Source organism: Biomphalaria glabrata, chromosome 12 (assembly GCF_947242115.1).
Source record: "Biomphalaria glabrata chromosome 12, xgBioGlab47.1, whole genome shotgun sequence".
Lineage (NCBI taxonomy): Eukaryota > Metazoa > Mollusca > Gastropoda > Planorbidae > Biomphalaria > Biomphalaria glabrata.
In genome coordinates this window covers 12772401-12798057 of record NC_074722.1, presented here as the reverse complement: position 1 = coordinate 12798057, position 25657 = coordinate 12772401, and the positions used below count along the sequence as shown (strand labels likewise).

The 25657-nt window shown below is 37.3% G+C and overlaps 1 protein-coding gene across 1 annotated transcript in view; it reads right to left on the bottom strand.

The window, feature by feature from the left end:
• Positions 1-20236, bottom strand: part of LOC106063629 (pineal opsin-like) — a 110036-nt gene extending 89800 nt beyond the window's left edge. Inside the window, exon 1 of the mRNA XM_056006641.1 lies at positions 20114-20236. The gene's annotated coding sequence lies outside the window, so the exon portion shown is untranslated. The remainder of the gene's footprint in view (positions 1-20113) is intronic.
• Between the last annotated feature and the right edge of the window lie 5421 nt (positions 20237-25657).

Sequence of the window (25657 nt, the reverse complement as noted above, 5' to 3'; positions counted from 1 at the left end):
GGGCTCAGCTCTGGGAGAAAAGCGTGCCAAATGAAAAATGGCTGTGCCTTCTATCACCAATGAGAACGCCACCTTAACCTGCGATACATGTGGACGGGAGTGACTCTCCCTAATAGGGCTCCACAGTCACAGGGAAAAAAAGGTTTCTACGAGATGAACCATAGCCGTTCTAAGACTGAAGGCCAACAAATATATGTATATATATATCATATCCTAGTCCTGAAAAGCAGGGCCGGTCTTAGGCCAATGCAACCTATGCGGTAGCAGTGGGCCCCGCGCTTTCATAGGCCCCGCGCTAATTCAGGGTGTAATCATTAAATTGCAAAATATATAAGAAAAACTCCTGGAAATCTTCTGAATTTATTAAAATCTCCTGAAAACTCTTTAAATCTCCAGAAAATTAGACAAAATTGTAATTTGTGGGTGTCTTAATTGCGGAAAACCCCAATCCTACGCATGATAAAAGGAAAAAAAAGGCATTGTGATTTTCAGCTTTCATGAAATAATCGGGCGAATTTAAAGCTTAATCGGAAGTTCAATGCTTTATTTACTTGTTATAGTCACTAGCATATAAATATGCCATTGGTTACAAGGTTCATAAAGTACAGATCGCAATAGTTAACTTAGTAAAGTAGAATTTTTTATCTTATTCAAAATCTTAATTTTCACTTATTATCCTTATTCCCACACAGACAAGGCCCCGCGCAATCAGTTTCGCATAGGCCCCGCAATTGCTTGGACCGGCCATGCTGAAAAGTTAGCTACGTGAAAAAGAAAATACTGTATAGAAATCACTAATGGAAGGTGTAGTCCAGTTAAGATAAATATATGGGCCAGTGACGAAATCCAATTACTATTATTATAAAAATACAATAGTATTGTTATAGCCTATCGATTTGGCAAAGTAGGATTTATCTATATTAATCTAGTTTACTTGGACTGACAGGTTTGTCCTATATGTGGTAATAGCGTTGCATTTGAGAGGGAGAGAGAGCGTGGCAACCAGAGATTGCTAATATAATTGTGCTAGAGAGTTTGACAGCTGTTGATATACAAGAAAGAGAGAGGGGGAGAGAGAGGGGGAGAGAGAGAGGGAGAGAGAGAAGGGGAGAGAGAGAGTAATAGGAGAGTAAGAGGGATGGGAGTCAGACAAGCTCATAAGTGAGTGCGAATGTGTGAACAATGTTAATGTGTTTTGTGTGGGTGAATATGCGTGGATGGATGTTTGTGTGGGAATGTGGGGGGGGGGGGGGGAATGTGTGTGTGTGTGGGTGGAATGCTTGTGCTAATGAAGGTCTTTTCCAGTGCACTTGGGTTAACACCAAGCAAGGCGGAGGGGGGGAGGTGATAGTTTTAATGACAGCGTTTCTAAAAACGTTTGCTTCAGGGGCTACTGTCTGAGATTCTATAGTCAGTCATTAGACATACCAACGGAGAGCATGTACCGTAAATATTTGTAAACTCATATCATTTCTATATCTTATTCAATTAGTAACAAGTTACTATAGCCATAGTTTTTACTATACTCAAAATGTGTGGCGAAATGGCCTAGAAAAGGGGAGGGGAGATGAACCACATGGGGTGGGGGGTTAAGTTTGAGAAGTTATCAACCAAGAACGACTTTAATGCCAAGGTTAAAAAATTAAATTACTTAATCAAGTAATGTCGATTCGTCTTCTTAATAAGACAAACGCCTGCATTAAGATTAATTATTAAAAAAAAACTGTTTAAAGAAGTCCGCGTATTTGTTTGTTTGTTGTTGTTGATGTTGTTGTTGTTGTTGTTGTTGTTGCATTGCATTGCATCTTAATATTGTGACGTTTTTGGTACTAAAATAAAAACAAGCCTTTCAATCCCTAAAAAGCAAGCTTTTTAATATATACAAAATTATTGATACATGAAGTAGTTTAATAATCCATACAAAATTGTGCATGTTTCATAAGAGTGTAGAATCAATTTTCTAAGCTATTTCTCTTGTAGCACAAACTCATTATTACAAAGCTTATATCAACTCTGTCTGTCTGTCTGTCTGTCTGTCTGGCTGGCCACAAGTCTGTACACATTTTTTCTCCGACATCAAATCTTGGATCAAGATGAAATTTAGCTCAATTACTTCTTTTACCTGACAACAACAACAAAAATATTTTTAAAAATTTACCAATTAGTTAATTAATTAGGTAAACAATTACTTTCGTATCTCAAACAAGGGGAAAAAATAGTACTTGAATGAAGTGGTGGTATACGCTGAATCGTCTGAGGCTTAATACAAATTGAATGCCATGACTGATCCAAACTTATTGATACACTAAATATAAGCTTTATTATTTTGTATAAGTTTCTTTTTTTTTTTGCTTGTTTTTATTATTGAATAGACATCATTGGTCTTTCAATTTGGGGCCCTAGACGCGTTGTTGTTTTGATCCGTTTTTTTAGATCTTATTCAATATTTCTCTTTTCATTGTCTTATGCTTTTCTTTTGTTTGCATTATATGGCCACCACATTGCTTCTTAGCGTTTTCTATTCTTTTTTTTTTATTCTGTATCTCTTACTGCTTGGTAAACGTAAAGAGAATCTTGAAAATTAAAAGTAGGCGAAGAGCAGATAACTGTGTTTAACGTTTAGTCTAAAAAAAAAAAATTTTTTTTAATTCTTTAGTAAATCTATTTTAAGCAGAAACCTTAAAATCACATCTCTTTTGTGCCAGGGCCGCCCTTGGATAATTGGAGACCCTAGGTGAAGTGAGTTTGGTGTCCCTAAATGAAATATTTAAAAATTTAAAAAAAAGCGAAAAAATAATTGTGCAATTTATATTAAAAACCTACCTATGTAATATACAAGTTAAGATAAGATATCTATATCTAAATAAACAACTGAAATTCTATATCGCAACTTCCATAGCAGAGACAGAGTTAGACTAGAAAGCATAGACTTAAAGAGCTCTACTAAGTTTGACATCTGATCTGTTTCCCTTTTTATTTTCTAAATTTGTTTTCAGTACTGCCTAGTTTGGCTATGCACTATTGGTGGACATGGCTCATGTATTGTCCACTTCAAACAGACATCCGTAATGCCCACGTGACTATTACATCTACGTTTCATTGCTTGTCACAGCGTTCACGTTTGGAAACTTACAGCTTTTGTTTCTGCTCGCGGAGGAAACTTGCCTCTATTCTTAATGTAAGCCCTGGTGTCAAACCAACAATTGCATCCTCCCGCTCAGAAATATAATCCCAAGAAAAAAAAGTGCACCGGTTACGGAACCCTATGACGTAGGGATCACGTGACACAGTAGTCACATGATCTAGGAGTCACATGACACATTATTCCTATGACAAAGGAGCCACGCTTGCCAGTGCTCCCTAATGAATGTTAGCACAGAAGCGTTATTAGAGCAGATTTGAGCTAGACAATGAGAGAACATGCATTGGAGACGATCACACGTTTTATGTGGAGTACCAGAAATTAAACAATCAAATTTAAAAAAATATATACCAAGCTTATTTAAGGAGAATAACTCCACACTTGCAGTCTTTAAAAAATATCTCAATACTGTAATAGTTATTTCATTTTTCAATATAATACAAAATTAATTAATTACCACTATTTTATCAATTATTTGGTTAATATTTTTATTGATTCATCTAATAAATAATTATCAGTATTGATGTTCACTGATTTGAGGTTCACATCAATACTGATAATTGGGAAGACATGGCTCTAGACCGCAACAGATGGAGAGAGACAGTGACCAAGAAAGCTATGGACAGTGAAAGTACATGGGTCTCAGCTCAGGAAGAAAAACGCAAAATCCGAAAAATGGCCAGCTCCTCTACCACCGAAGCAAAAGCCACCTTAACCTGAGCTATCTGTGGACGGGAGTGTCTCTCCAAAATACGGCTCCACAGCCACAAGAGGAAGTGTGCAAGATACTGAAGGAGGCCAATGAACCATAGTCGTTCTACGACTGAAGGAAGCCAATATAATAAATAATAGTGCATAGTTTCAACTTGATCAGAGAATGGGAATTGGGAGGAAATACATGTTCGAAATTTGTATCAATAAGACAGACAGAATTGATATAAGCCTTGTAAACAAAAAAAGAGAGAAAGCTGACTAATGTCATATTGTGTGTTATGCACACATCGCCAATACTTTTTTGGGGCTGGGGGAAGCTTGTCAATATTATAGTCTCAGGTAGATCTATGACCTTTCATAGTTTGTACCTTTCACATGTTTCGAATGCTTTCTCTGAATTGACGATTCCCCAAGAATGGTTGAGAATTGGGAAAGGGGGGGGGGGCTGAGTTCGAACCCGGGATCATTGCAACAACATGTTCCGAGCACATACTATAGACCAGGTATCCATCCAAAGCTCGCAATATGCGTTCAAAAAATAGTAAAAACTATTTTTTTAAATGTCAGGGGACGAGGGTATACTATATATCTTATAGTATTGTTAGTTATAAAAAAATACAATATTTATTATAAATATTTATAAATTATCATCAGAACTTCTAGCGCCAAATGGTCCGCCTCAATACGATTCGCACCAAAAAGTTGCGTACGAGGCTGTATACACTATCTTAGAAGGGCAGGGTCGGTCCTACCTCTAAGCGGAGGCTGTAATATAAGGCATAAAATAACTGAAGCTGATTGACGTGGCGGGGCAAATAAAAAAACAACAACTGGGTTTCTATAATTTAAAGAAACAAAACAAAACAAAAAAACAGACAGGATACAAAGAAACGAACAACGCAGACAATTGGAAATAAAATACAAATATACAAAAAGGCAAAGAAAGAGTACAAAAAAATGTTGGCTCTATATTAGACGGGGGGGGGGGGAACTTTAGGGGTCAAGTGATCAATAATTGTTTCAGAATGTCCATCTTCTCCTCAGACGCAGACTCGTCTTTGGGTTGGCTTGAGGCATTTATATTGTCTAGTGGCTAGGAGGCTTTATTGGGTCTAATTACACACACACAGACACGATGAATGAAAAGAAATGATGAATGAAAGAAGTCTGCTTCTGCTGGAGAGACGGACGAGCTTGACCTCCAGTAACTGGAGTGTTCATATCCCGGAAGAGGTAATGATTTTTTTTTTTAATTCTAAACAAATGCGACGCACGTCCCAAGTCAATATTTAATGAGTATCTTGCAATGATTAAGTAAACCCGGCTGCGCGTGATTATGCTAAGCAAACATTGGATACTCGAATCGCAAGGCCCTAGTTATGGACAGAACCATTGTTTAAGATTAGGAATAAGTTGTTGTTTTCAACTAAATATTGGAGATTTTTACGATGAGCTTAACAATGTCAAGGTCGCTAAAAATGAATTTTACTCGACATTAAACAAAAATGAATTCTATAAAGTGAACACTATCCCAATGCTTGTTAGTTGATCTCCGTATCAGATCTCCTTTAGTCATTTGTTTCCTTTTAAAGAATGACTCTCGATTCTAGCGATGCTAGAGAATGAAGTGCTGGTTCAGGCATTCAATAATAATAATTATACCATAATACTATATAATGCTAAGAGTAGGCTTGCTATTTTATTACAAACTATTCAATGGTTAGGCCTCCGCTGCATGTGGCAAAATATGTATGTCAGAGCTGGGGCTGCGTAGCCACGAGAAATACTGCCTTCCTCATTAATCTTCGGACTCGAAGACAAGCCATATTATTATTATTATTATTATTATGTTAGAAAAAGAAAGAGTATTCATTCTGTGGCGCTGCCAGGGTCGAGTTTCGCTAAAGGGTGCACAATTCACCGTAGTCCCTTTATCAGTTTCCACGGAGGAATTATTGGTATTAGTATTAGTATTAGTATTATTTAATTTTATAACCTAACACAGGACGGCATTATCACCAATCTACCTGACCTATTTTTTTTTACGGAAATATAGACTGTCCAGTTTTGATATTACTGCCTATTAATTAAGCAGTGAGAGAGGTACCTTACCTTACTTAGATAGTACCAATCAAACACAAGGCACGTATCTGTGTTACCTCACTTGCCCATATCTCTCATCGTGAAACATACGTTTCGCACCTACAGATGGATAGATCTTCTTGGCATCATTAGGGAACCAATTAACAGCGTCTTGTCATTGCACAATCCAGACAATACATCCGTTGCTTAATCAATCTATCAAGTATGGTGTACCGCGCGTCCCATCTGTCTCATTTTCACCGCAAGGTCTGATTGGAGAATTTAAAAGTGTTGTCAGCCTGTTTGGTGACATTTCGCCGAACGAGAAGCACAAATAGGACTGAAGTTTTAAGAAAAACAATATATATATATAACAAAATTAATTAATTACCGCTAATTGCTTAATTGTTTCGTGTATTATCGACGACTATTCGTCAACATCAAAATTTTTCACTTGATCTGAGAATGTGAAGTCGGAGAAAAGACGTGTAGAAAAAGTAAAAGGGAAATAACTCCTCAGATATAACAACACCTCTAGATGAGTTGCATTTATTTCCCTTTTTCGATACCAAACAAAATAATTGATTCCCTAATTGGTTAATTTTTAAATTGATTTATTATCGAATAGTTAGGTACAACAAATAATTGTGTTAGCTTTCTTCATCTTGATCCAACAATGGGTGTGTAGGAAATAAGACATAACACAAATTGTACCAAACAGACAAATCGACAGACAAAGTTGACATAAGCTTTGTAAAAATATTAGTTAGCTAGGGTTAAAAACAATTTTTTGGCTTTCCTAATACAGTAATACTGCTAAGAATCTGTCTAAATCTAAAAAGTAAACTGGCATCTGAATCAAAAGTGACAAGAATTTTCCTATCTTGGTTCAGTTTTTGTTATTTTGTTTTTATGTCATATTTTTTCTTTCTTTTAAGTAAATAGAAACCTCTAATCTTTCTAACAATAAGCAAGCACAACAGCACCAACAACAGAGGCAACCGCAGCAACTATAAATTCAGAAACATCAAAGCAGCAATAGAAACAGTCGAAGCAGCTAGAACATCAGCAACAACAATAACAGCTACGGCATGATAGATCTACACGTCTGTAAGGTTTTTCTTGTTGGTATTTTCCTCAAATATTTTTTTTTGTCAACTTAATCTCCTTTTTGATTCTCCAAGCGATGCTACCAACCGCCAACCACGTCTCCAACCACCTCTCGAACCACCTCAACAATCGCCAACCATCTCTCCTACTCTCCAACTACCACTAAAACCACCAACCACCTCTCCAGTCACCTTTTCAACCACTTTTCAAACCGCCAACCACTGCTCCAACCACTACTAGAACCACTAAGCACCTCTCCACCTAACCACCACTACAACCAATTCTACAAGGACGTCTCCAAGCGCCAACCACCTTTCAACTACTCTCCAACCACCAGTCCAACCATCTCTCCAACATGTCCATATAGTAAGCATATTTAGAGTCTTTCATAAACTAAAAGTTGCGCTCTGTGGAGATTTTCATCTAATAATGACGCCATCATCTTTGTAAACAAATATTTTACGAAGAGTGGCGCTAACTAAAAATATTATTTTTATCACTACATCGCCATCTGAGGTCTCGTGTATATTTACCGCGAGGACAGCCACAGACATAGAAGAGAAATCTTAAATCGACCACTGGTAGGCAACGGCTTTGTCTTCGTTTGGTATGACAAAATAGATGGATCACATGAAGAGCTACATTTTTCTAAGTCATTGGACCTGGAAACAATGTTTTATCCGACGTAAGTGTTATCTTTTTATCTTCTTGTTCTTTGACGTCAGATCGGCTTCTAAAAATAGCGCAAGTTACATAATAATGGACATAAGGAAAAAAATATAATCTGAAATATTTCATGTCTGTCTCAGATCGAATGTCATTGTCACGTGATGAAAAGAACTCTACCTTAAGATGTGAGTGTATGACTAGCGCTAAGAACGGCAGCACCAGAGTCGGTGCTCTGGCTACTGGTACGAAGTTGACTTTAGTCTAGAGGAAAGTCCGAAACATGAGAGCCAAAAAGCTAAAAAAATGATGATACATGAAAAGAACAAAAAGGTTGCGCTGTCAATAAACAGTGAGTGACTCTCCCGGCCTCCTTCTATTGAAAGCCACTCCATTCAAGTTTCCAAGAATGGCATCATGTAGCTATCCGGATATATTCCATACACTGGTATAAACAATACTGGGGGTGAAAAGCCGCTTTATCTTTTTTATGGCGTCTTATTCGCCCTTTTGAAGCCTTATCCTCCAGTGTTGCCCAAGCTACGTCTCGCGGGTCACATTCGGCCCTTGGCTTGATTCGATCCGGCCCCTCGGTACTTCTGCCCACTATGTGTAACGAAGCTGTAGAGGTTCACCTATGTTATACTGGGCGATGTTCTGGGGTTGAGTCAGCTCGTGACTGTTGGGTCCTAAATTTTGTTGACCGTTGGACCTAAATTGTTTGGGAACCGCTGCAGTTAACTATTGCTAAAAGCTTGCTCTCTTGTATTCAATAATGATATGTCTGGAAGCCAGGTCTGAGATGACATTATTAGGCCATTAGGTTGAGATTTAGCTAGTAACCTATTTATGTTAAATCTTGACAGGGAGAAGGTTTCCTTGCTGCCTTTAGGCTCTCAACAAACACAACTTTTCTCGAGTTTGGATTCGAACTCGAGCACTCTTGCTAGGTAGCCAAACCGTAGCCAAGCGGTGTTGGCCTCTCAGTTTTCACTTGTTATAATTACGGACTTTTACAAAAGTTATGTTGTGTTTTTTTTTTCATTACTATCTGCAGAGAAGTTTCCCAGAAGGTAGACAAGTGCGCAAAGTTTCCATTCAAAGTTTCCATTAAAAAATGGGAAATGGTTGATTGTGCTCAAAGTTTCCATTAAAAGAATGGGAAATGGTTTATTGCGCTAAGAAAAGAAAATATATCAGATTAATCGTTTTGGTGAGGGAGTAACTAGTTTGAACATGTCGACTTAGATCAAGTGGATTCAAATCAAGGTGACGTACATCAAATGTTTTCTTGCTAAGATTTAAGATGTGAATCACATTTCAAAGTCCAAAGTGGTTTTAGGGTAAAATATGTGTTTCAATAGAGAAATGCTTATTTAAAAAAAAAAAGTATAAATTTAGACTCAGCTTCGTTCTGAAATCGAACTTAGGGTGTAAAAAAACAACATTATTTTGATTAAAACTTGATATGATAGAATTACATTTCCAGACCTTCAAAAAAGTGTTGATTTTTTTTCCATATTACGCAATGGTTACAGAATGATTGAATCATTCCTAAATGGCAGCAAAAAAAAAATGTAATGCCATTGATGAAAGCGTATTGTCAACAAGAACCAGCCTAAGGTCAGAGAAGATCTTAGCTCAGAGAAGTTAAACAGTCTCAAAGAAGATCTTAGCTCAGAGAAGCTAAACAGTCTGAAGTCGTTGAATATCATAGCTCAGAGAAGTTAAACAGTCTCAGAGAAGATCTTAGCTCAGAGAAGCTAAACAGTCTGAAGTCATAGAAGACCTATGTAAGTTCAGATAAGTTAAATAAACAGTCTGGAGTCACAGAAGATCTTTGTCAGTTCAGATGAGTCAAATTAATGGTCTGAAGTCTAAGAATATCTTTGTTACTCAGAAAAGTATAAATTTATGTGAAATTGTTTTCAATGCACTTTTTTTTAAATGCCACATTAATTATTTATGCGATAATATATGTAAAAAGAATTTTGTAAAACGATCACTTTTTGATTTCCTTCATTTTTTTCCCAAAAATATATTTATGATTTCGAAATAAATAAATATTGAAATCATTAAAACATAGATTTGTAAAAAAAAAAAATGGTCATCAGAAAAGGGCACTAACTATTTATTCACATTTCTCTACAGATCAGATGACCTTTGACATATTAAGCGTAGTGGGCGTTTCTTCTTTTAGATTTTTACTCTTTCGTATATATAACGAGTTTCTTATGTAGTGTCTACAGACGTCTGCTAGCCTTGCACGCGCGTAGTCACGTGATTATAATCTAAGAAAGGACGTTGAAGAAACTTTTTTTGTTGACGTTTATGGTTAGCATTTAATTTCGTGTTTTTTGTTGTTGTTGTTTGTTTATTTGATTTTTTTTTTTATTTATTGTCTTAGACGTTGTAGATTTTCATCATTGGCAAATAACGAATATAAATAGCTAGCGATTTTATATATCCGGTGTACAAAAAAAAAACAGGAAGTGTTGCTAAGCTATGTAATTTAAAAGGTGTACAACTATGAGCGCTTTTTAAAAAATCAAATTTCTAAGCTCATTTGCTTATAAAATAAACTAATTTTTAGCGGCCCCCGAAAGGGGAAAAGACGCTATTAGTTTTGTGCGAAATGTCTGTCCATCTGTCCGTCCGTCCCGTTTAGATCTCGTAAACTAGAAGAGATATTGAAAATCCGACTTCATAATATTTTAGAATATTCAAAGTTCTGATGCAACGGCTACTTTTTTTTTCCTGAAAGCGAAAATTCTAATTTTTAAAATTAATTATGCAAGCAGTTTTTTATAAGAAAAAGCTAATTAGTATGCATTATATGTTAGACCTAATTTAAGACAAATAGTAATCTTATAAACATCATTTTCGTAAACATTTTTACTATATAGCGGAGCGGAATTTTTTTTTTTTTTTTTTTTTTTATTGAGGATTCGAATATGAGATTGAGCCTTTTCAAAACAATTAACTTATTTAGTTCGAACCGAGGGTCCCGGGTTCGAATCTTGGTGAAGACTGGGATTTTCAACTTCTCAGTCTACCCAGCTCTCATGGGTACCTGACAGTTGGGGAAAAGCAAAGGCGGTTGGTCGTTGTGCTGGCTACATGACACCCTCGTTAACCGTAGGCCACAAAAACAGATGAACTTTACATCATCTGCCCTATAGACCACAAACTAGTTAGGCCAGGTTCACATCTAACTTTACATTCACTTTCACGTATCCTTTGATCTGCGGGACGGTTGGGGCACTACACAAGATCTGTTAACATTCTTTCTCCATTCTTATCTCTCATTTGTCTTTGATATAATTTCATTCGGATTTTCTTTCTGAAAATATTGAAGCCTACCTGGGTGGACCACTGGTCGTGCGGTTTGCGCTCTGGACTGTCGTTTGGATTTATCGACGATCGAAGGTTCAAACCCTGCCTGCTCCCATCCCCCGTCGTCCTGCGGGAGGTTTGGACTAGGAAGTAAACTATCTTCAACTCTGAAGGATTATCCGAATTATGTAAAACATGTTACTTTGTTACATGCCGATTTTGAGTTTGTGTTTCCACACAAACTGTCTTTTGTAACCTTGTTATTATGTAGTTTGTAGCAGTGATTATTATATTTATTGTTTGCCATCGTAAATATATCGTGTAAATTTCCAATAGACATAGAATGTTACTGACTGAACTGACGAGACTTATAACCGCTCATGTCATTGTCAAAGACAAAAATAAAGTTCCCCTGTCACTCCCTGCGCTCTATAAGCAGATGATAAGGTCATCTGTTTTCTTTGACCATCGGTTAAGGAGCACGTTGTCATGTGGCCAGCACAACGACCAACCGCCTTTAATTTTCCAACGTTACTCAGGTTCCCATTAGAGTTGGTTGGACTCAGTGGTGCCCTAAAATCCCGAAATTCAAAATTTCAGTGTCATCAAGATTCAAACCCAGGACTACAGGTTCGGAAGCCAAGTCTTAACCACTCAGCCACCTCGCCCCTTAGCTCATATTATTGTACCTTCTAAATTGATTGTGAAAAAAAAACACAATGGTCATTAACGACTCTGTGACTTTACTTTTCACCCAAGAAGAAAACATTTAGAAACTGTCGAAAACCAATCCCCCACACTCCACAGATTTTGCCTCTCTGAATCAAAAAGAATACTCTCTGATTGATTAATTTACAAATAGCCATGTCCTGTTGAAGGACAGCATAACGTACAATGGGACAGCTGCGCTGGATCGCACACCTAGCCCGTATGGGAGATGACCACATGCCAAAGGCGATTTTTTTTTGGTGGGCTTAAAGTTGTTTGTTTACGATGGGTAAATGAGGTCCATTGTTTTTTGCTTTTAGCTTTCCCTATACGCTTTGATCGTATCATTTATTTGGACCATTGGGAAAATGGGAGGGAGGGGGGCAGAGAGAGAGAGAAAGATAGGGATATCTGGGTGAATTTGACTGTAATCACTTTTTAAAAGCATTTATTAAGAAAAATGGGGGTGAGACGAAATGAATTCGAACTCAAGCCGAGGAACTAACCACTCAGCTAGTGAGGTGCGTAGGAAATAGAAGATTGTATTGTATCTATTGTTTGTTTAATTAAACTTACTTTAAAAAAAGGGACTAATTCAGCTTATACTGCCACTTCAGACAAGTACTATTTCTTTGCCTTGTTCGAGGTATCAAACAAAATAATTAATTTAATTATTTTACCAATAGTTAATTAACTAATTTGTTGATGTTTTTTTCATTGATTCTGGTGTTGTCAAGTAAAAGAAATAATTGTGCTAAATTGCAGCTTGATTCGAGAATGGATGTAACGCTTACAAACTTTTTACAAGACCGACAGACATAGTGAGTTTTGTTAACATACCCTGTGAGAAATACGATAGGTCTACTTAATACTGCCTTTTATGCAGCTTCTACTGTATTGCCATCTTTCTTTCATGAAATTGTCAGCCAAGTTTTTTAAAGTTTACTTAGTCTTAAGGCAGTATCTCCTAAACAGTCGTCGAGTTCATTGGAAGTCAGCCCCTGCGGCTTCATTTTGTACTATGAGCAGATATTTAAAAGAGATCGGATAACAAACGCGTCACTTGCCAAATAGGGTCTGAAGATTGGTCATCGCTGATCTTGATCTAACTACCAGAGTGTCGGTGTGCGTGCCTTTGTTTGGGTGTGAATGTGTGTCTGCTTAAAAGAACTTATTATGACGTCAGTAGCCCGGTATAAACACCTCGACCCGTTGGCCAATTATCGGGCTCGTGTGTGAACTAGGCATTAAAGAACCGTGTGACGTAATGCAGGGAGCGGGGAGGTAATGCTGGTCATCACAGATGAGAGATGGACAGCGATTAAAGCCCGCTTCCTGTTTGTGTGTGTGTGTCTCTGTGTGTCTGTGTGTGTGAGTGCTGAGAGGTGTGAAGAGTACAGAGATGAATACCGGACACAACCAGTGACGCTAGATCGTTGTGTTGGCCACCAAACCCTCGAGACGACAGATGAGCTTTCCGGCCCTAGGAACATTCTGACCACAGTACACAGTGAACCCCCAGAGACTGACGTCCATTGCACTCGATGATTTTAAGTGTCATGATGGCTGAATGGTAAAACGCTTGGCTTTAGAATCGAGATGTCCCGGGTTTGAATCTCTGTGAATACTGTGAATTTGAATTTTGGTATTTTTTGGGCGCGCCTGAGTCCACCAAACTTTAATGGATATCTGACATTAGTTAAGGAATGAACATTCGCTTGGTCGAAGTGCTGGCCACGTGACACCCTCGTTAACCGTCGGCAAAAAAAAAAATGATCATTACGTCGCTCTGCCTAGATCGCAATGTCTGAAAGGGATACTTTACTTTTGTGTGTTTGTGTGTGTGTGTTGTTGTTATTTTTTACGATGGTTTCGCGGTGATGCGGTGCGTTAAATTCAAACGGCCCACCAAAAGTGAATCACAGTAATCTTCTCTTTGTTTACACTTTGATTTCTGTTTAGGGACAAATAAGAAAAAACGATATGAAGAAATATGGTGGCGATATAGTGGAACATAACATCACAAAATGAAGAGGGAAGAACATTAAAGATTTAACATAAATAGACAAATCTTTAGGACACCTAATTGGAAGATCGTTATCGCCAACTAAATCATAACAATTATTTTGTGCTAGAGAGTTTAGAAGTTGAACTCTACAGTGATGTTAAGTGTACACAACTATCATATGGCTTATGACTATACTTCGTTTGTGTCTACTTTCGTATTCTTTATTTAGGAATTTATCTCCGTGTGTGACAATCTTCAATAGGAAAGTTTCATATCAGTCAATCTAATTCTGTTCACCTACTATTGCTACACGTTTACATTCTTGGACAAATGTTTTTGAAGTCGGAAGTAATGTTTTTTTTCCTTTTAGGCCTACTAGTCGACCGGCGGCGTAGCATACGCCGCTATTTTGCAGGGCCAACTTAGGCCACTGCAACCTATGCGACCGCAGTGGGCCCAGCACTTTTATCGGACCCGCGCTAATTTTAGGTGTATAAATTATTAAATTAAACTATTTTATAATTTATAACAGATTTCCCGCGGCCTCCTGTCGATTTAACAGGAGGTGCTGGAAATCTCCTGAAATTACAATATCCACGAAAAAGTCCTGGAAATATCCGGAAATTATTAAAATCTTTAGAAAACTCATACCAATCTCCTGAAATATACACTTTATTTTTTCACTCTAAAATTACCTAGGATAACTCCCTCCGTCCGAGTTGCAAAAATAAAAGAGTGATCTTTCCATTGTGTCCAAACTCTTGAGCGTGCTCTGTCACTTCGATAGTTACTACAGAGTAGATTACTACCCCCCCCCTTTTTATTTTAACATGAGGTAGAAATAAAAAAAAAAAAAGAGTGATACAGCAACGGTCCTGCCCTGCTATTGTGTGACTACATTCTACCGCCCCCCCCCCCTTTCTTGTTTTCTTGTGGACTATCCGCAGAGTGATCTTTCCTTTACTCCTTACTACTCGTTTAAACTGTTGAGGGAAGAAGAGAATTATATATATATATATATATATATATATATATATATATATATATATATATATATATAGAGAGAGAGAGAGAGAGAGAGAGAGAGAGAGAGAGAGAGAGAGCGAGAGAGAGAGAGAGAGAGAGAGAGAGATTAGCATTTTGCAGATCTATTTATGAATGCAAATGGTAATATTAAACTGTACATTTCAATGTAACTGATAAAGAACAAAAATCTGTACAAAATAAGATGAACAAACTCGATACAGGTTACAAGTCCAGAAAATTTGAAACACAGCAGGTGGAAAGAAGGAATTAAATAGGCATTCTCTAGAGCAGGGGTGGGCAACCTTTTTCTATCGAGGGCCGCATTAAAAGATTTTTAGGAATGGGGGGCCGCATAAGTATAGGCCTATAATATGTATTTACAACATAGAAAATATACATGTATACTGTATTAAACATTTGCATCTTTTTTTACACTACCAATTGAAGAATTACAACAAGATTTAGCGATTTCTGAAACTAATTTTACGAATATTTTTCAAAATTTTGTTATTGCCCTTTTACATCACAACAATTCAGTTGTGCTGTTGTACATGATGTAAAATATTTAATTTTACACTCATGCATAATGTTCTGGAACTGTGGTGGAACTAGCTAACTAGTTGTTATCCTTGTGACTGCTGTCAAAGTACAGTCTTTCAGCATCGAGTTGGTCTTACACTTGTTTTTTTTTTTCAAACAAAAAAAGCTTGTTCACGATTTATGTGAACCCAAATAATGGAAAAATTTAGCATCAAGTTTTTTTAAAGTGTGGAAATACAGCTTCTGGCACCCATAAAACTCCCGTGGAAGGTCTTAATTTGCTTGAAGGTATTTCGTCTGGAGCTGAATTAGCTTCTGTCCTAAATGGTGAAGTGAGGATATTGAGAACTGGTTTCAAGATCTTGATGTCTTAAAATTTGCATTGCAAATTCAACAAGTCTTGTACTTTTCAACCATTTTACTAGACACTTTTCAGCAAAGGAAAATGATTAAACCTGTTTTCATTTGCTTGCCTGGAGAAATGGAAAAGTTTTGTTTGGAAAGATGTACATACATTTCATGAGCAATCAACCCATTGATATGATGACGATGAAAAACATGAAGTCCGTCTTCCACTCCTCATTAGAAATATTAGAAACAAAGTCACAGTAAATGTCCCTCAAAGAACACAACAATTTCTTCCTTGAGATCCTATAATCTTCTCAATACCTTGCCCATGCTGACCCAGGGGACACTACTGTGGTACCAAACATCGGAATGTTTTGTTCTCACACCTTCAAGTAGTCTACTTCTCGGAACTGCGTTTGGTTAAGTACCCTAGCTCTGATCAGTTTGATCGCTGATAATTGGGTCAATAACATGTTGGCCATTCAATGCAGTTTTGTGCAAACTTTCCCATGTAGAGTTTATAGTGGGGATATTGTTCTTTCATTTATTAAAAAAAAACGCTTTACTCATTCAAAGCACGGGCTCCATTTGTTGTTACACTTGCCATCTTGTTCCAAGCCAACCCAACACTTTCAACACAGTTCTTCATAGCATTGAATAAATACTGACTTGAGTTAATGTCTTTGACTAAATGGTTTGAAATATTGCAAACAAGCATAATCTTCATTTGTTTTAAACTTTTTAGAATGAATGCAGAGACAATGTTTTTTAAGCTCTTCGTCATAAGAGATAAGAAGATTTTTTGTCCCTTTATTATATGTTTAATCTGTGGGCACACCTGAATTCTGTAGGTGTTCGCGGGCCGCATAAAACACTCTGGCGGGCCGTAATTTGCCCACCCCTGCTCTAGAGTCTAAAGTTAGGTGAATTTTTAGAATTTCGGAAAAATCTCTAAGTTAAAAAATCACAGACTTCACTTCGATTGAGACTCGAGATTCAAGCGTTTTCTCACTGAGTCATTTACCTATAATAATATCTAGATTTGATCTAAATAAAGCTCTATTTAGTCTTGTTCACAAGGAAGTTATTCAAGTTATTTGAAATTCTATTATCTAAGATATAAAACGCCTTCAGTTGTCTACCAGCAATTTGGTGCTACAAGTCAACGACCAGTAATAATATTCTTACTTCAATGCAACGTGAGATGTGTGGAAAGGTGACATAAGTCACTCAACTACCCATTAAGGGTATTCGAGTTAAATTTCGTTGTAGTGGCGCCCAAAGATCTCGAAATTAAAAATCCCAGTCTTCACCAGGATTCAAACCCGGGCCCCCTGGTTCGAAAGCCAAGCGTTTTACCGATCAGCCACCGCGACTCCGAATAATTAGTAATACATATTACAAAGCCCCACTACCCGCTTCTACAGGCAACTCTATCTATTTCTGCAAGTAAAATATAACTTTTGCTTTTTTTTTCTATTTCCATGTCGCATTAAAGTGCTATCGCTGGTAGGCACAAACCTCCTACATAAAAGATCATGTACTCTCGAACCGCTGAGTCTACAATTAAAATTTGTTACAATCATTGATTTTAGTTACAAAGTACAGTTAAAAAGTAAAACAATGTACTTTAGTGGTAAATAAGATGAGCTCTTGCATGCTTTAATTACCTCCCTTTAGGTCAGACATTTTGTTTTTTTACAATGCTTCTATTAATTCACTCCGTCGTTTTGTCTGTCTGTGTATAAATTTATACATGTTTTTTGTTGCACTTCGCGTTCTCGGATCAAGTTGACATTTTGCACAATTATTCACAGTCAAATACAGTACATTAATCTAAAAACATCAATCAATTATTAGTCAATTAATAGAAATCAGTTAATGTCACTTTAAATAGAAAAGGGAGTTAGACCTTGCAGTATTGAGAGATATCGTACCAATTTTTTTGCGGTTCTTTGCCTTGGATAGGATTTTTTGTTGTTTTTATTTTGCTTGTTGAGCTTCCTTATCGCTTTTGGAAATCATTCCTAGAGAATTCATTGAGCTGGTCTCAGTTCTTTATTTTTACCTTGTTTTATTTTCCGGGAGCTAAAACTTGGGGCTAGAAAAACGTGCCCTTGTGTAGCATTACCAGAGAATGCTGATCATGTCGTACAAAGCTACATCCTCTAAAGAGAGCTCCAAGCAGGGCACTGGCCCCGGAACCTTACTATAAGAGAACTGCCTGTTCTGGAAACCACAGCGCGGTTCATCTCAGATATAGACTAAACCAGGGGTTTCAACCTATGGATCGAGCACCCCCTTGGGGGGTCGAACTACAATTTGCCAGAAGCTTCTAAGGACCATCCAAAATGTGGTGGGTTTTTCGTCTATTCCATGGGAAATTTTTATTATTATTATTGTGGTGTACGCAAAATGATTATAAACATTTTACAAAATAGTTTTAACAGTTTAAAATATGAATCTAACTCTAAACCCTTTATACAAATGAGATAGAAGAACTTTTTTAAAAATTACATTTTCAAGTTAGTAGAGTAGACTATGTTCTGTTAATCTCTTTGGTCATAAGACTCAGTAAATGGAATTAGATGTCTATGAATCTCTTGCTCTTTTGTCTGGTTTGGCCAACTGAGCATTACAAAATAATTTTTTTTAAACTTCATAAAATGCTAAATGCTGATAGTAAGACCATTCACTTTTACAAGTGAAACTGTGGCATGAACTTAGATTATTGTGTCGGATCACTCTTGAAATGTATTTATACGTGTAATGTAAAATTGTGAGATAAATTATCTAAAGGATAATAAAGATTATAATAATAATAATAATATTATTATTATTATTATTATTATTATAAAAGAACGAGTATTCATTCTCTGGCGAAGCCAGGGTCGAGTTTCATTAAAGAGAAACACAATTCTTTGTAGTCCCTTTATCAGTGTCCACTGAGAAACTTTCTGGTGATGTGCCAGACCTGCAGCAGTAACGTAGAAATGTTATGGGTCTTGTAGGTATCTGTGAGGTCAGTTATCATTATTCCTCGGTTGATATAACAATGCAATGGGGTATATTGTGTTGTTTTTTTTAGATAATTTCCATAAACGCTTCATCTCCAAGCCTAGGTTTTCATATTATCTTTCTTTTTCCAATCAATTTATCTTATGTTATGAGACAGTGGTACGGCGATGCCAATAACGGTAGAGTTTTTTTTTTCTTTTTTTTTTTAATCATTTTTTTAATTGTAAAAATGAACTAATTTTCATTCTCTGGCACTGCCAGGGTCGAGCTTCGTTAAAAGGAAACAAAATTCATTGTAGTCCCCTCAACAGTGTCTACCAAGGAATTTTCTGATGATGTGGCAGGTCTGCAGCAGTACTGCCCTCTGACAGGTAATAAGGATTTCTGAAGGAATGCTTAGGGCTTCGAATGTTTCTCCGGGGTCAGTTATTATTATTAATATTATTCATACTTTTACTTTTTTTTATCCTCACGCGAGGTCAATACCTCAAGCTGTGTCTTATTAGACGCCAGAGTTTAAACCCAGAGTTTAAGCTCATTACTATATTTTACTCCAAAATTGGAGGACTGGCGCTAAAATCTCAGTTGGTTCAAAGTGTCACGCTTCACTTTTTGTTAAAACCTTTTTTTTTTTATCTGACCACGCAATACATTTATTATTATTCTTTGTATTTTGTTTTTCTTTTCATTGTATATCTGGCTATGTAATATTAACACCCTTTCAGACTTTGCAATCCTTTGCGTAGATGTGTATACGATAAAAGAAGGTTAATGAAGGTGTCAGCACAATGACCAATCGCTTGTACTTTCCCCCCAATAGGTACCCATAGAGTTAGGTGAACTTAAAAAATTCCGAAAAAAATCCAAAAGCTAAAAAAATCACAGACTTCACTTTGATTTACACTCGAGATCCTAGCGTTTTCTGACTCTGCCACTACTTAAACTATAATCTAGATTTGGTCTCTTCTTACTTAGGGTCATTACAGTGTAGAGCGGGTTGCCTGAAAACCGATTTCTTCTTCTTCTTCGTTCTCATTTTACATGTCGGAGAGTTCAGATCATCTGAAAACCCATGATTTAGTAGAATGTAAGTCTCTAATAAACATGCGTGACTAGGTGAGCAGGGTCTGCAGTGCCGTAATCCGAAAAGAAAAGGCCATTTGAGATATCGGTTACTTTTAGGGCTAAATATTTCCTGAGGGCCCTAAGCTTGTGTTGCCTATAGATATATATCCGGCCCTGTCTATATGTATGTAATTATTTTGTGAAGAAGCGTCTGGAGTGAATAATATGAGATAAGAAGATCTTTATAAGTTACACGTACAATTCCTACATATAAATGACATTCCAAGACATCACTTCTTAAATATAAATTTGACAAACATTACAGGACATTATTTCTACACGTGACTCACAATTCATGCTAGAAATGTCAAGAAAGAGTTATCCTCGTGTCTCCCAAGAAAAATGAAGCAGACCTAGGTCTAGAGCTATATGAAAAGTGACGCACACAAAAAACACAAAAATCACAAACTGCTGTTATTATTTGTATTCCCCTCCCTGTTAAAGCTTCTCTTGCGCATGCTCTGATGCCATTGCTCGCGGTGCCGCGGATCTCCCCTTCTATCAACACATTCTCGAGCGCGTCCCGTGATTAAAACAAAAAAAAAAAAAAGCAACATAGCCATGGACAAAATGGCTATCGATCTTGTCTTGCATATCGCGCAATTCTTTTTACTCTCTGCTTAGCGATACTTTTACGTGTACATTTTTGTTTAAGTTTTTGGTTTTTTTTTTAAATAACAATAGAAACAAAAAATGGCCGTCTGCTGATTCGTTGGCCTATTTTTTTTTTTTTAGTCTGTTAGATTCGCAAGCGTTTCAGAAATGGCACCATTTTTACAAAGCTTTATTAAGGACCTAGTTTAGAGACGCACTAGAGTAGTCGCACTTTAAACGCGACGTTAAGTGACGTCACGGACAGTGGGATTTAGTTGGCTTTAGACTCTTTAAAAGGATATATATATATAGGCCTGCAAGGCTTTCAACAGCGTCACTACCCGTCCCTACCGTCAGCTAGCTAACCTTTGAACCTTCCATCATCTCATGGAATCACTGGCTTGATCAGTACATTAAAAATAGATTACTGGCCAGGCAAAGTACATTTACCATCACACTATAAATTGCTAAACATTAAATGACGTCACGTTAGTGGTATTTAGTCTATTTATGCGGACTTTTATTTAGTTGGCTTTAAGACTGTTAACGGGACAACATCATGTTAGTGACAGCGACTGTAATGACAATCCGTCGAACTTTTGCACGGCTGGCGCTCAGGCGGGGTCGCTACTATCACTCGAACAGCACAGTCAAGCATCTAGGGTCTTTGTTAATATATTGTAGAAATATGTCAACATCAAGCATCCTATACATTATTACAGCTTATATTTACCCACTCCGTCTGTCTGTCTGTCTGGGAGGATTCTTATACACGGTTTTTCTACAACTTATCATTCTCAAATTAAGTTTAAATTTTGCTCAATTTTTTATAGTCGATGGCAATACATGAATCTTTTTTTTTTAATTAGTTAACCAATTATTGTTTTTAAGTAATTTTAGAATGTAGCAGTGATTGTGCGGTTCTCCCCCTAGATAAGATTTTTTTTTTTGGGGGGGGGGGGTTGGTCCAATTATACCTTAACATATACTTTGAATAACAAAGCACTTTTAGTTAGATACTATTTAGACTGCACACTAAAATGAACAATTTGGTCTTTTTTTCCAAGATCTAATTATGTAATGTTTAATTATACTTTATTGAATTACTTCGTATAGTGTTTTATTTCCTCATTCTTAATCTTCGGAATTGGAGACATTGGCAATTTGGCATTATTATTATTATCTTATAAACCACAGACCTTCCTTCACTATCGAAATAAAAAAGAAAATAAAAGCAAATTCGATATTTCTTTTTTTTTTTTTTTGAGACTATGGAAGGTGTAGACAATATTGCTGTAGTATCCGGTCTCAAGACTGTAGCATTACAGTAAAGCTGCAACACTGTATTTTATAAGCACTAGATCTACATCGACATATCCTCTAGATATAGAGATCTAGAACTATGAATTTAAAACATTGTCAGAGTAAAGCATGAGGGCCTATAAAATGACTTTTTTTTAATGAAGGGCATTAAAAGAGGTACAGTTTTATTGGAACTGTACAACAAAGCGAAATACAAACAAGATTACAAAAAGAGCTTGTGTTATCACACAAACTCAGAGGCAGCCCCCATCAAATTCACCAAATGGACGAGAAATATATTCAAGCCATATGCTTGTTTTGATCGTTTAAAGAAATTTTAAAAATTTGGCGTTATTTTTCACATAAAAGCAAACAGTGCAACACGTCGTCTTTGATAATGTCCGTCCGTCCGCCCCGTTTAGATCTCATAAACTAGAAAAGATATTGAAAAACTGACATCCTGATATTTTAGACCTTTCAAAGTTCTGATGCAACGACTATTTTTTCTTTTCTGAAAGTGAAAAATGTAATTGTTGAAATCAACTATGCAAGCAGTTTTTTTCATAAAAATACACCATTTTTACAACTATTCACTATTAAAAGTAACAAACACAGCTCACCACTGGCCTACGACGTCACAATCTGTGGGCTGTGGGATGTAAGAGAGATGACAATTTACCATATTTTTAACACATTTATCAAACGATTTTAGATTTTTTGTCAAAAAAAAAATTCTTTTACAAATTTATTGCTAAGTTATGTAAATTTTGTCATACTAACTATTAAATTTACAAAAAAAAAAGGTTACTATTTTTTTCAAAGAGAAAAAATATATTTGATATACATATAAATGGAACACAATTTAAAAACAACAATTGATAAGTAGTTTTTCATATTATCGCGTGAACTGCTAGGTTCTACCGACACAAGAAGACACCTAACTAAGGATTTTTAAATATTTTTTTTCGAAACATTGTTTTTTTTTAATGAGACTTTGAAAAAGATAAACATTTAATGAAATCAGTTAGGCCAGGTTCACATTTAACTTCACCTTCACTTTCACCTATCCCTTGGTCTGCTGGACCGCTGAGCACCGCACAAGATCTGTCAACCTTCTTTCTCCATTCTTCTCTGTCATTTGCCTTTGATAGAATTTTATTCTAATGTTCTTTCTGAAAATATTGATACCTGCCTTTTACCTGCCTGGGTGGACTACTACGTGGGCCGATTTTGAGTTTGTGTTTCCACACAAACTGTCTTTGTAACATTGTTTAAATTGATTATTGTGTTGTCAGGTAAAAGAAATAATTGTGCGAAATTTCAGCTTGATCCGAGTTTAGGTGTGGGAGAAAGAACGAGTACAAACTTTTGGCCAGACAGACAGACAGACAGAGTTGATATAAGCTTTGTAAAAAAAAGAAGTCATGTTCCGGCGAAAAAAAATATACCTACGAAAATATGTGTTTGTGAGTTTGAGTGAGGGTGCGTTACAAAGAGGGCCGTTCTTACTCAGGTAGTCGAATTCACGGGCTGAAAGTATGCTGGGGTGAGGTTTGGGGGGGGGGGGGACGTTAAAATGAGTACCACTTTATTGGACGTGCAAAAAAAAAGAGAGAAAGGAGGTTCCTGCCAAAATTAACAATGTAAAGCCATGGAACCTTTCGACGGACGTTGAATGATGCAAGTGACACATATAAACCAACGTGTGCGTCTGCGCTGTATTTTGTTTACAAAGCTTATATCAACTGAGGCCGATCGTCATAGAAGGCCTCACCACTGGCCTACGACGTCACAAACTGTGGGCTGTGGAGACAAATAGCTCATTGCCACGTCGTACACGACTGTGGCGTGGCAACACGCTATTGGTATAAAATTCCCACAGGTTGCGTCGTTGCAAGTCAGTGTTCGTGCGCTTTATGGCGATCGGTAATATATCGTGCCATTCACTCTCTCTGTATGGTAGGATGTTATACATTATTTTTCCCTCTTCCCTTTCAGGTTTCAGAAACTTTGTATATAATCATTCATAGTTCCTGATAAAACATGAATCAATCAATACAAATAACGAATTAGTTAATTAATTAGGTGTAATTAATGAATTGTGTTTGATTTAGAAAAGAGAAGATAAATTGTACAGTAGTGAGAAGTATGACTGTAAATGTGTAGTTCTTTCATGTATATAAGCTTTTTTTTTTTTTATTCTGTTTGTACTTAACACATTTTTACTTCCCCCTTCTGAAAAATTCATTCTGTCAGAATGACTGATCTCTTAAATCTCTGTTGGCGAACTTCAAAAGTCCCAGAGGACTGGCAAAAGGGAGTGATTGTAAAGCTTCCAAAAAAGGGCAACTTGGCAGACTGCAACAACTGGAGGGGCATTACTCTCCTCTCTGTCCCAGGCAAAGTTTTCAGCACTGTTTTGTTGAGACGGCTTCAACAGTCTGTAGATGAAAGGCTCAGAGAAGAACAAGCAGGTTTCCGAAGAGGCAGATCATGTACAGAGCAGATTTTCGTTTTACGAAATATCATAGAACAAAGTCTTGAGTACCAACACGGCTAACGATCAGTTTCGTGGACTTCAAAAAAGCGTTTGATAGTGTCCACCGAGAATCACTATGGAAAATAGTTAGAGAATACGGTATCCCAGAAAAATTCGTCCAGATCCTACGACACCTTTACAGTCAGTCTAGTTGCTGCATTAAAACAGAAGAGGGAACAACAGAGTTTTTTTACAATCGAGACAGGTGTGAGACAGGGGTGCATCTTATCTCCCTTCCTTTTCCTCCTAGCCATCGACTACATAATGAGGAGAGCAATGAACCAGACTGCCTTTGGTATTCCATGGCATGAACAACTCCGATTGACGGACTTGGACTTTGCTGATGATGTTGCACTACTCGGGGCTACAAATAAATGCATTCAAGAAATGACGGAGAGCCTAGACAGAGAGGCACCCAAAATTGGCCTCCGCATAAACTTGGATAAGACTAAAATTATGCGAGTGGGATATAAGGCAAAGGGTGTCCCCGTCAGACTTGGCGAGTCAAAGCTTGAAGAGCTGGACAAGTTTACATACCTTGGCAGCATCATAACAAATGATGGAGATGCTTACCATGATGTAGCGTGCCGAATAGGAAAGGCAGGGAGCATTTTCCAAAGGCTGCAGCCTATTTGGACTAGCCAAGCCATTGGACTTGAGACAAAAATACACCTTCTCAACACAATCGTCATTCCAACTGCTACATATGCATGTGAGATGTGGAAGTCATCTGTCAAAATTGAGAAAAGACTAAATGTGGCTCAACAGAGATGGCTGAGAAGAATTTTGGGAGTCAGTTACACAGACCGGATCTCAAACAAGGAAATCCTATGCCGAACTGGGAGTCGAACACTTAGTGATGTTGTGACTGAGCGTCGCATGAGGTTTGCGGGACATGTTCTACGTCAAAATGAATTACGCACACCAAGAGTTGCGATAACATGGAAGCCAAAACGAGGAAAGCGCAAACAGGGACGTCCCCGTATTATCTGGCGACACACCTTCATGGAGGACCTCAGAACAGTGGACACCAGGTGGGAGGAGGCTTCAGACATTGCCAGTGACAGATCGTTATGGAGACAGCTTGCCGCCCAATGCGCCGAACGGTGCGGGAGGATCTAAGTCTAAGTCTAAGTCTGAAAAATTCCAAAGATGTGTAGTGGGGGGGGGGGGAAGGGGCACGATTTTCCGGGCGCTACCCTCATGGGGGGTGGGGCGCCACACACAGAGAGGCGCCTTTTATATCTTCATGGTAAATGGAGAAGGGAGCTCCAATAAAGTACCTTGCCCCGGGCGTACGTCTTGCTCACAATGCCTCTGTCCAGATCAGGCCAGGTGTTGGACCACCGCTGGAGCGTAGAAAGGGTTAACTTGCCTCTATGTGTAAGCAGGTGTTGGA